The 12,143-nt window shown below is 48.4% G+C and overlaps 1 protein-coding gene across 1 annotated transcript in view; it reads right to left on the bottom strand.

Annotated features, from left to right (window-relative positions):
- Nucleotides 1–10,085, bottom strand: part of LOC133771086 (N-alpha-acetyltransferase 35, NatC auxiliary subunit-like) — a 37,792-nt gene extending 27,707 nt beyond the window's left edge. Inside the window, exons 1-2 of the mRNA XM_062206807.1 lie at nucleotides 9,997–10,085; nucleotides 9,184–9,312 (exon numbers count right to left, since the gene is read on the bottom strand). The gene's annotated coding sequence lies outside the window, so the exon portion shown is untranslated. The remainder of the gene's footprint in view (nucleotides 1–9,183; nucleotides 9,313–9,996) is intronic.
- Nucleotides 10,086–12,143: the final 2,058 nt, after the last annotated feature.

Below are 12,143 nucleotides of genomic sequence, written 5' to 3'. Positions count from 1 at the left end.
GGTACAACAGCTTATATAGCCAAGACCAGCCAATCTGGTCAAGGGGAGGTCTGTACCCCAACCAATCACAGCCTGTTGCCAGGCAGTTTCCAGAGCCATCCAATCACAGCCTGTCGCCAGGCAGTTTCAAATCCATCCAATCACAGCCTGTCGCCAGGCAGTTTCAAATCCATCCAATCACAGCCTGTCGCCAGGCAGTTTCCAGAGCCATCCAATCACAGCCTTTGCCAGGCAGTTTCCAAAGCCAGGTGGGTTTCAAAGCCATTCCTGAGTAACTGATGCTTGCTTGCCAGTGGCCATCTTGGCATGGCCTTCTCATTCCACTCATTTCCCCCTTTTCGTTTATTTTTTGAGCAACAGGAGGCATGATTCTTGGCCATACCATTGTTGACCCCGTTTCCATGTGGTCTCCGTACACAGCTGTGCCTGTCTTAGGTTGTCCGTCATTGGCTAGCCAGCGCTCAAATTGAGGATTACTTGCTCAGATAGGGGTACGAATGAGGAATAATGGTTATCAGGAATGGCATGACCGCACACAGGCTGTGGGCCATTTGAGTGGCTGACCAGAGCTAGTGGGGTACACAACAGTAACAGATATGGCTTTGGGCAGTTTCTCAGGGTAGGATGATAGGGCAGGTGCGTCTGCTAACAAGGCGGAGTCTCGGTCTTGTTCAGCTGGTTCTGGTTGGCTGTCAGTTGTAGGCTTTATGTTTCTGGCTGGTACCCAAATGGGCTGTTCCGCATTCTCTGGAAAGACACAAGCATATCCTCGACCCGTGGTTAATAGAAGCCTTTTTACAGGCGTTGGAATCCAGGGCCTGAATTTTGCGTACACTTCGACATTAACAGCAAACATGCTGATGCCATGGGATCTAGCGGCTGCCCTGAGAGCTTGGGGTGCCTGAGGACTGCCACAAATGTGGGGATCCTCACTGGGTGCGGATGGGATGACCTCGCATGAGTTATTGTCTAGAGGTCCTCTTAGTTCATCCCACAGGTATGTGGGGGGTGGCTGACTAGGCATTGCTACATTGTTTGCTATGTTGTTTTTTTCACTGTTGGAGCTCTCTCTCCCTAAGTCATCAACCATTGTCTGTGAGACAGGGACCTGGAGTGTCAGGCTCCTATCACTCACAGATTCACCATCTTTGATAATCTGCACAGGATTCTGATAGGGGGGTATCTGAAGTCCCCGGCGGGTCTTGGGCGCTCAGGGCGGTCCCCAGCAGCGCCAGCACCTGCAGCGCCCCCAGGAGGAGCACGGCCCAGGCACCTCGCGGGCCCAGTCCCATTGTTCCAAGGGCAGGACACGGAGGCCTCGTGGGTCCCCGGCCGAGGTGGCGGCGGCTGCGGCGGGGAGAGCAACCTTTCGGCGAGCGCATGGAGCCCGCCGCCCGTCCCTCTGCGCCGACCGAGCGGCTCTTCCCGCCGCCGGCCTCCGGAATGACCAAATAGGGCGCGGGAGCTGGGCTGGAGGGGGCGCTGCGCAAGGAACCGGGGCGGGGCCTGTTAGCTGTTCCTTCTAGTAGCATTGTGTGTTCACTGACTGTGGCTGCATCAAACTCAAATTCTGCACCATCAGCACTAGTATCACTTTGAAGACCACCTCCATTGTCCAGCCCAAGTCCATCTTCATGTTCATGGTCAATAGCTATTTGAGGTTTCAAGGGCTGAGCTGGTCAGTGTAAGCTAACTCCTTTAAAGGCTGGTGTCACCACTATAAACTTCATCCACTGCCTTGCCAATGCAACTAAACCTTTCTTTAAAGTTACCAAAGCAGGAAGTCCATCACTCATCGTGGCATCATCAGTGATGGAGTAATTTGCCTGGTGCAGGTAGTGGTGAAGTATATTACATAGTAGACATGAAGGATTTTCTTGGAGAAAGCGGGCAACTTTTGTTAAGTCTATTGTACTTACTTCTTAGGGGAAAATGTACGCTTTTATTCTATAATGCTTCTGTCATTATGCATCCCATAACAGCACAAATTCTCAAGGTTCCCTCAGTTTCTAATTTGTTTAACGATGATTTAAGTTGATCAATGGGAACAAGCCATGCAGCAGCTACTCCACTTCCAATCCAGCTCCCTGCTAAAGGGCCTGGGAAAGCTGCAGAGGACATCCCAAGTGCCTGGGCCCCTGTACCCATATGGGAGACCCAGATGAAGATCTTGGCTTTGGCCTGGCCTGACCCTGATTATTGTTGCCATTTGGGGAGTGAACCAGCAGATGGAAGATCTACCTTCACCTCACACACACACACTTCTCTGTGATTCTGCCTTTCAAATGAGTAAAACTAAATCTTTAAAATAAAAAAACAGCTAAGTATTAAAAACATGTTATTAAGAATCAAGAAGACTGAGGCTGGTGCCGTGGCTCACTTGGTTAATCCTCCGCCTGTGGCGCCGGCATCTCATATGGGCACCAGATTCTAGTCCCAGTTGCCCCTCTTGCAATCCAGCTCTCTGCTGTGGCCCGGAGGGCAGTGGAGGATGGCCCATGTGCTTGGGTTCCTGCACCCGCATGGGAGACCAGGAAGAAGCACCTGGCTCCTGGCTTTGGATCGGCGTAGCTCCGGCTGTAGCGGCCATTTGGGGACTGAACCAACAGAAGGAAGACCTTTCTCTCTGTCTCTCTCTCTCACTGCCTAGAACTCTGTCAAATAAAAAAAATTTTTTTTTTTTAAAAAAAAAAAGAGAATCAAGAAGATAAATACTGAAATAACCCACTAAAAGGTGGAAAGTGGTGACTGCTGGAGACTTTTTTCTTTTGACCAAAGGTCCTAAAATAAAGGACACAAAATACATGATTACTGGGAAAGTCTGATGCAAAGAAGAACCCTCAAAATGCACCAAGGCCCCACTCCATTCACTGCTCCATATTGCTTTCCTGAAAAATCCTGGGTTGGAGAAGCTGAGTGACAGCTGAACGTTCTTGAAAATAATGGGGTGCACTAAGCAGCATGACTGACATTTTAGAGAGAACAGCTCCGTCTCAGTGAGAGCTACCCTGTACACTGGATGGTTAGCAGCACCCCTAGTATGCACCCAGTAGCAACCCTTACCCACTGTGAAAACCAAAAATGCCCCCTGAGATGCAATCACCCCCAGCTGAGAACAACTGATATAAAGTGATGTACAAATGCCGGGGATGCCTGTTCCACCCACCCCCACCACTGAAAATACCCTCAGTGGCAGGAAGAAAAACATAATTTTCATTTCCAAAAACAATTTTAAAAGCTGGTCAGATCCTTTACTACTCCATGCACCCTTTTCCTCTTAGCATACTAACATACACGGGGTCAGGGTTGCCACTATAGCAGAGCGGGTGGAGCAGCCACCTGCAGTGCCGGCATCCCAATGGATGCTTGCTGGGTCTTAGTCCACCCGAACGAGGATGGACTGGGTCCGAAGAAAGGTATGTGCGCTGCTCGCCCGCTCCCCAGTCTCCCTATCCCAGAGACAGTCAGACGCAGCGGGGAGTCAAGTCAAGCAAGCAAGAACTCGGTTTATTGCACGTGTAGCAAAGCCTTTTGAAGCACAAGACCACAGGATTACTGGGCAGGGCATAAGGACCAACCAATTACTTAAAAGGTCATTTTACGGGGTGACTTTTTACATATGTTTGTACACTCATCATCAGTTGTCATTTCCCCTGATGCTACGCGGCCAATCAGTTTTGGTGGTAAACAACTTTGGGTACCGCCCACCTTACTTCCTTTGGGTGCCATCTTTGAATTGCCACGTGCGCCTAATTTCCCTGAAGGCGCCATCTTTGAATTGCCTCCTGTGCCTAATTTCCCCACAGGTGCTGGTTCCAGTCCTGGCTGCTCCACTTCTGATCCAGCTCTCAGCCGTGGCCTGGGCAAGCAGTGGAAGATGGCCCAAGTGCTTGGGCCTCTGCACCCATGTGGGAGACCCACAAGAAGCGCCTGGCTTCAGAATGGCCTGCCTCTGACACTATGCCACCTGGAGAGTGAACCAGCAGTTGGAAGACCGCCCCCCCATCCTTCTCTGCCTTTCAAATAAATAAATAAATCTTTTCTTTTGAAGATTTCTTTTATTTATTCGAAAGAGTTACAGAGAGAGAGAGATAGGTCTTCCATCTGCTGGTTCACTCCCCAGATGGCTGCAACAGTCGGAGCTGCGACGATCAGGAGCCAGGAGCTTCTTCTGGGTCTCCCATGCGGGTACAGGGGCCCAAGGACTTGGGCCATCTTCTATTGCTATCCCAAGGCCATACCAGAGAGCTGGATTGGAAGAGGAGCAGACGGGACTAGAACCAACGCCCATTATGGGATGCCGGCGCTTCAGGCCAGGGCTTTAACCCACTGTGCCACAGCGCCAGCTCTAAATAGATAAATCTTTAAAAAAGTAAAATAAATGACCAAGGAAGAATAAACCAACAAGTCAGAGATAGAAGGAAAGGGATGAAAGGATAGGATTCTACCCTCTCAGATTAGCGCATGAAAAGCATGGAAGTATAGCAGACTTTGAATTATTTATAAGCTCTAGAGCACTTCTGCCGTCATCATCCAGGAAAGAACGCTGCCTATCCACAGCGTGGGGAACCGAGTCTGGAAGGCAGGAGAAGGAGCAGCACCTGTCACAAGATCACCTGCTAAGTGAGATTTCTAACCTGTGGGTTTGCCATTCAGAAAACACTCAAATATAGAAAACTGCAGAGAATAGGAATTAGCAGAGACATTTTACAAGTCTTGCAAAAGGAGATGGTTTAAATTATAAAAAGTTTCCAAAAGAAGGAAAGCCCAGAAATATTAAAGTGATATTGTATTACCTATCAAGTAAAGCAACAGCCTCACATACTAAAATAATTTGGAAAAGAAAGAGCCTCAGGATGAGTTACAGAGAATGCGGAGGGAATGTGAGCCACTTGCCAACAGGAAACCAGAGATAATGGAAGCTACAAGCTTGGACTGATCCAGAGAACTTTTTTTTTTTTTTTTTTTTGGACAGGCAGAGTTAGAGAGTGAGAGAGTGAGAGAGAGAGAGAGAGAGAGAGAGAGAGAAAGGTCTTCCTTTTTCCGTTGGTTCACCCCTCAAGTGGCCGCAATGGCCGGCGCTTTGTGGCTGGCGTGCTGCACTGATCCAAAGCCAGGAGCCAGGTGCCTTCTCCTGGTCTCCCATGCAGGTGCAGGGCCCAAGCACTCAGGCCATCCTCCACTGCCTTCCTGGGCCACAGCAGAGAGCTGGACTGGAACAGGAGCAACCAGGACAAGAACCTGGGGTGCCGGGGCCGCAGGTGGAGGATTAGCCTAGTGAGCCACGGTGCTGGCCAGAGAACTCTCAAGAGCCACTAAAAGAGTGAGTAAAACGTGCATGCTAAACAACTTTGTTGTCAAGATGCAGACTATTTTATGGTACACCCTCCAAAACAATTCTCCAGTCTAGCCAAACGCCATCACACGTCATCAAAGAGAGACAACGGTGACAGTTAAGGGATAGCATTTTATCTGTTTTAAATTTAGTCATCAGAAAGTGAATCACAAGAAGTCTAAACTATAATCCAGACTATGAATCAATTGTTTCCAGAAGGGAAAACAAATACATACCACAGGCTCAAGAACCACAATCTGTATGTTAAGAAAACTGTGGAGCTCGTGCTGCAGCACAGTAAAGCTGCTGACTGTTAGTAAAATGGTACCGTCCTCCCAAGCCCAGCCTGGCTTGCTAGAAATCAGGTGACCCAATGGCCCAATCACAAGCACCAGCTCCAACCCCACTCTAAGGGGATTTGCTGCTCCCATTTCCTTACCTCTGCAAAGCTATATAAGACCTGTTCTCCTAGTACCGCCTGCTGTTCTCTCCTGCAGAGAGAGGCAGCCTGTAGGGTTTCCCCCACCCAACAATAAACCTCCTTTACTCCAGTGTTTGGTGTGTTTCATGGTGACCTTTCACTACCTGCAAAGCCAGCATTTCATATGGGCACCATACGGAATGTTTGAGTCTCGGCTGCCCCACTTCTGATCCAGCTCCCTGTTACTGGCCTGCGAAGTAGTGGAAGTTGGCCTGAAACTCTTGAGCCCCTGTACACATGTAGGACACCTGGAAGAAGCTCCTGGCTCCTGATCAGCCCAACTCCAGCCACTGCAGTCATTTAGGGAGTGAACCAGAGGATGGAATTTAACTCTCTCTAGCTCTACTTTTAAAATAAATAAACCTAAAAAAATTTAATTCTATATCAACGTGTCAGTTACACGTTGTGCTACCTGACACAGTGTAAAAGCTAACTATGGAAGAGTTAACAGAATGGCATGATGTTAACAACAAAATGACAAACCACCTCCTCTGAATCCACACTACAGAAGGGATTAAACTTGATCTCCCACTCAAGTTTCCACAAAGAAACTGGGCTCATTTATGACATAACTTAAGGCCAAACAAAAGCATCTCTCCCACCAATATTCTAATCTGCTTTCTTGGATTCAATTCTCGCTACAACACAAAAAATTAAGATATATATATATCTTATTATATATATATATATCTTATTATATATATATATATATATATATATATATATATATATATATAAAACAAGTGGGAATAAAGTTAGAGGGCCTCTCAAGTCACATATTTAGTTCAGCCGAAATGCCGCAGACCCATGATCTTCAAACGGCAGTGTGTGGGACCCTGGCTGAACATCATGTCTCAGGGCACTCAGAGGCACAGGACAGAAGATGGTATAGCTGCCTAGTGTTTCCAAATCTACACAATTTGAGAGCCAAGGACCTATAGCATAAATGGACCCGCAAAGCAAAATGCAAACTTTCCCATAATTTCTAAGGTAAAGCAGGAAATCCTAAAGCTACTTGTGCTTAGAAGGAGATGCTTTGAAGTCTCCCCCAAGACTTGGGAAGGGGAGGCTGAGGAGTGTACGTGCTCACTCTCCTATACTGTCACGGAGAGAAACGTCACAAGGCACATCACTCCTCAGCTCCTTTCACCACCCCCCAACACTTACTAACTGGGTCTCATGAACTTTCTTTATTCTCATATGGAACCCTTCTACTCCATCCTGCCTCTATCCTAGTCCAGGGCCCTGCCACCTTAATGTAAACTAAGCAAAAAAACTTGTCTAAGGTTACAGGCCCTCTCTCAATCCATCACAGATTATGCTGGGAGACTGCCCTTTCTTATTTTATTTTTACTAAATTAAACAAATCCTATGAGTAAGAACAAATACCACCACCGTCCACCAAGTACTTTACATCTACTATCTCATTTAATCACTCAAACTGTACAGTAGCTCTACTTCACAGAGGAGAAAAGACTGATTAAACAAACCATCCCCAGGGACTGAGCTAATGAGCAGCAAAGGAGCTGGAATTCCAGCTCGTGTCTCACTCAAAAGCTTATTACTTTCTCAAAAGTCACTCTGTCCAAGTCATTGTACCAAACATGAAGGGGAATACACTTCTAATCTTATGCTCAAAACTCTTAAAGATTTCTGACCGCCTATAATATGAGCTCAAACTTAAAAAAGCACTGCCGATCTACAAGTCCCAGCACTGCAAACTACTCTGCAGCCAAGCAAAACTCTTCTCTATTCCTAAAACATAAAACTCTCGTTGAACTCTGGCTCATTATGGCTCATCTCAGTCTGGAGTAAGTATTTAAAGAAACCCAACATCTCCCTTAAAGCCCAACTGAAGCCATATAGCTTTCATAGAATCTGCCTTAGGTTCATGACAGCCCTCTAATACAGGACTCTTGAATCAGGGCAAGATGAAAGGTCTGAACCACTTAATGGTCGAAGATCTCCGGGCACAAAACTATGCCTCATTCTTTCTCCCTCAGATACATATATGGGCAGTCACCCAATTCCCAGTCTACTGCTGTTCCCACCATCGCACCGAGGCGTTTAACTGGACCTCTATTACAAAGGATTTGTAATGCACCTAATTTACCACTTTGCTCACACTCAGCGGGCTCCTGTTCCACCTGCTACTGCTCCCCAGCCTTTACTTCTCTCCTTCAGAGTGCATCTCACTGTTACCAAAAAAATAAATAAATAAATAAACTGGGGAAAATAAGAAGCCATCAAGTGTACATCCCTCCCGATCCACGTAGAATTATGAGGGTATTTCAAAAAGCTCATGGCATTCAACAGTTCACTTTGGTGACCAAAAAAATTCGAAACCCATGCGCAATTATTTTCACAGCATGCACTCTGCCTGACCTCTGGAAGACTCCCACAGGAGTCAGCTGTACATCAGCGCCTCCAATCTCAGGGTGTCCCTGTGCCTTTCCCCCAGCTTCATTTTCCCATCACGTCCTTGCTTCCCTCCTCTTTTCAGTCCTACGCTCTCAATGTCTGTTTCTCTCTCTCTTACCTTCAGTCTCTCCCTAAGGCGCCATCCCCTCATACATGCTCACTTCTCTCATCATTAATTCCCAAGTGTGTACTGAACTATGTGCCAGGCATTGTTCTGTGGGGTAGGGTGACAGGCTCTCTGAACCCAGGGCTCACCATCTAGCGGATGGGGCTGACAACAATAAATCCCTGAACATGAAGGCTCCTGACAAACGTGAGCACCACGAGGAAAACAAAACAGGGGTTTCCGCTGAGGTGAGGTTGGAGAGAAGAAAATGAGGGGGTGACTCTGCTCAGAGTGGTGTGGGGGTGACATTAAGGGGCAGAGGAGGAGCCTGGTGCAAAGTAACTTAAGACAGAGAACACACAATATACAAAGGAACCATGATGATGTGTCTAACAGAGATAGGAAGGACCTCGTGGCAGTGGTACGAAAAGGCAGGCTGAGTGGCAGGCCCTTCCAGGTCTTCCAGCCTGGGTGTTATTCTACCCTCAACAGGAAGACACTGCAGGGAGTTACACGTCCTGATCATTTTCAAACCTCAACTCCGCAACAATCCCACCACCTTTCAGGGCCACATAATTAGCAGTTCCACAGTTGGGAATGATTGCTCCTACTCCGTTAACTACCTCAACATCTGTACTGAATTTATGTCACACACATATCGGCTTCAAAAGAAAGGTCAAATGAGAAGGTCGAGCGCAACTGTGCTTAACCAGCTTGATGAAGCACATTTTACCTGTTGATTTCACTTCATTTCCTGGGACACGCTGGGGAACCACGGTCATGTTCTTTTTTGCTTTCCCAGATATTGAACTTCTACTCACCCCAAAAATTCGAGCTCACCTCGACAAGCTTCTTCAAAGTCCTGAGTTACGTCCACCCAGCTCGTGTTGCTCTTCTCCATCTTTTCGGGGATGCGGAGTTCCCAGCCTGAATCATCTTCATCGACAGACGCTTTCATCAAAATGACACCTGGAAAAATTAACAGGTGTAAGAGCGTGTAGCTTGCAGGGCAAGAGTAGTTGCAAAAAAAAAAAAAAAAGTGTGTTTAAGGGCTGGATCGAAGTCTTAGAAACTCTTTAAGCACAACTTGAAAGCCTGCAAGCACTACTGCAAAAAAAAAAAAGCAATAAAAAATCACGTTTTATACTAGGATCAACGTTCATTAATACTACTTCTGCCCACTTCCTGACACCCCACCATTGAGTTTGCCTTGCCATGCACCCAGAACACTGGCCCCACAGGCCCCTCCCCGCGGCCCAGGACCCCCCACCCCGACCCCCTACGACACCCACCCCAGTCCAGGCACTGTTCCTGGGCCGACAGCCCCGCGGGATGCGGCAGGACCCCGGCACCCAGCTCGCCGGGCCCAGGGCAAGGGCGCACCCGAGGCGGGCACTCGCTCTGCAGCCGCCGCGCCTGGGGCAGCCCGGCCCGGCCCCACGGGGCGCTGAAGCAAGGACAAGGGCTGTCGCCGCGCTGGTCGTCGGCCCCGGGAACAGCGGGCGCGGCCAGGGCCTGGGCGGACAGCCGGCGCTGCAAGGGTGACCTGATGTCCCCGGGGTCCGCCAGACGCCGGGTGTGGGGGGGAGGGCTGCGGCTCTCCTTATGCCTGAAACAAGGGGGTCTCGATGGGACCACAGGGTCGGCACCTACCTCCTTCTCCCGTGGCCACCCGCGCCGGCACGCACCGTCCGGACCACGGAAATAACGACGACGACGCCCCCTCCCCGCTCGAACCAGCCCAACCGGCAGCGTGCGCGCGACCCCGCCCCCTCTCTTACTCCCGGGCACTTCGGGCTCCCCCGGCCACACCCCCTTCCTTGCTCACAGGGAGCTCCACCGATGGCGGCCATCTTCTCTTCTCGCGGTATTAGAGCGAATCGCGAGACCGGAAGCCCGGGCCGAGTCCCAGGAAGTGGGCGGTGCCGGACGGGGGCGGAGCCTCAGCCGTTAGAACCCGCCCCGCCCCGCAAGTCTCCCTGGGAAATTCTTCGAAAGGTGAAGCTGGGGCAGATGCAGGCAGTGAAGATGCGCTTAGACTTCCGTGCTCGCTGGCTTGAAGGAATGGCGCCCTTCGGAAGCTCCGTCGGCCTGCGAGTGTTTTCTGGGAGCGGCGCTCGCGTGGTTCGTGAGGGGAAATTAGAAATAAATTCCTTGCAGAGCCACGCCAGCCATTTTCTTTTGGACTGCCCCATGACTTAAGAAGTGATTTTTTTTTAATTTTAATTTTTTAAAAGATTTATTTATTTAATTGAAAGAGTTACACGGATAGAGTGGTCAGTTTATTTATTTATTTATTTATTTAAGATTTATCTATTTATTTGAAAGAGTTACACAGAGAGTGGTCGGTTTTTAGATGGGGTTACTGTGACGAGGTGGGCGCTGGTATGGCGCCCACCTTAACCACCGTTTGCAGGTCAGAGTGGCCAACATGGAGACGGCAGGACAGCTGGGTATCTCCCGTGGCTGCGGAGTGGAACAGCCACTCGGGAAAATTCCTTATTTTCTTAGAACCACATCCTTGTCACATGACTGGTAATTCCACTTCCAGGTAGTTACCTGGAAAGCAAAGCCTACATCCACACGAAGGTGTCTACGTTAATGGTCGTAGGAACTCTATTATTTTTTTTTTTAAGATTTACTTATTTATTTGAGAGATAGAGTTACAGAGAGAGAGAGGTCTTCTATCCACAGGTTCACTCCCCAATTGGCCACAACAACGAGAGCTGAGCTGATCCGGAGCCAGGAGCTTCTTCCAGGTCTCCCACGTGGGTGCAGGGGCCCAAAGAGTTAGGCCATCTTCTACTGCTTTCCCAGGCCATAGCAGAGAGCTGGATGGAAATTGGAGCAGCCAGGATTTGAACCAGTGCCCATATGAGATGCTGGCACTGTATGCAGTCGTTTTACCCACTACACCACAGCGCCAGCCCCTCTCATTTTTCAAAGTCTTACATTTACTGTAACTTGAGAATACACAGTAATAAAGTTATAAAATTGTTAAACTACATTGCTATATTAGGGAATAATTATCCTCTGTATGTTTATATCTGCATTTTAAATATGGTGTTCTGTTTCCCGACACATTATTTTTAGACATTTCTACTATGAATTTCTACTGATAGCCACTGTTAACTAGCCTTATTGTTTTGTTTAAATAAGGGGATTTTTGAAACAGAAAACTACTACAAGGGCACTTTGAAAAGTTTGAGGGAAATGGAATGTAAAGATGATTTGGGTGCATAAAGTTCATGACGAATGTGTGTTATAAAAAATGCATGATTTAAAATTTTTTGCACCGAAACAAGCCTATTTTCCAAGGACTTTCAGAGTCCCCGTGAACAGGTGGGCATTGTGCAGCAGGTTAGGCTGTGCCCACATCCCATCTGGCAGTGCCTGGCAGAAGTCTTACCTGTGTTTCCAGTCCGGCTTACTGCTAATGCACATCCTGGGAGGCAGCAGATGAAGGCTCAAGTAACTGGGTCCTTGCCGCCTACATGGAAAATAACTTCAAGTTCTTGGTTCCTGTCTTTGGCTTGGCCCTATCTGGGTTGTTGTGGGCTTTTGGCGAGTGAACCAGAGGATGGGAGATAGATTGATTCTCTCTCTCTCTCTCTTTCTCTCTGTCTCTCTGTCTCTGTAACTCTGACTTTCAAATAAATAAGTAAATCTTTAAAAAAAACTAAATTGGCTCTCTGCTGTGGCCCAGGAGTGCAGTGGAGGATGGCCCAGGTCCTTGGGCCCTGCACCCACATGGGAAACCAGGAAGAGGCATCTGGCTCCTGGCTTCGGATCGGTGCAGC

This window comes from Lepus europaeus, chromosome 12 (genome assembly GCF_033115175.1).
Source record: "Lepus europaeus isolate LE1 chromosome 12, mLepTim1.pri, whole genome shotgun sequence".
Lineage (NCBI taxonomy): Eukaryota > Metazoa > Chordata > Mammalia > Lagomorpha > Leporidae > Lepus > Lepus europaeus.
Note: the sequence above shows the minus strand (reverse complement) of the source record. Positions and strands in the feature narration are given on the sequence as shown.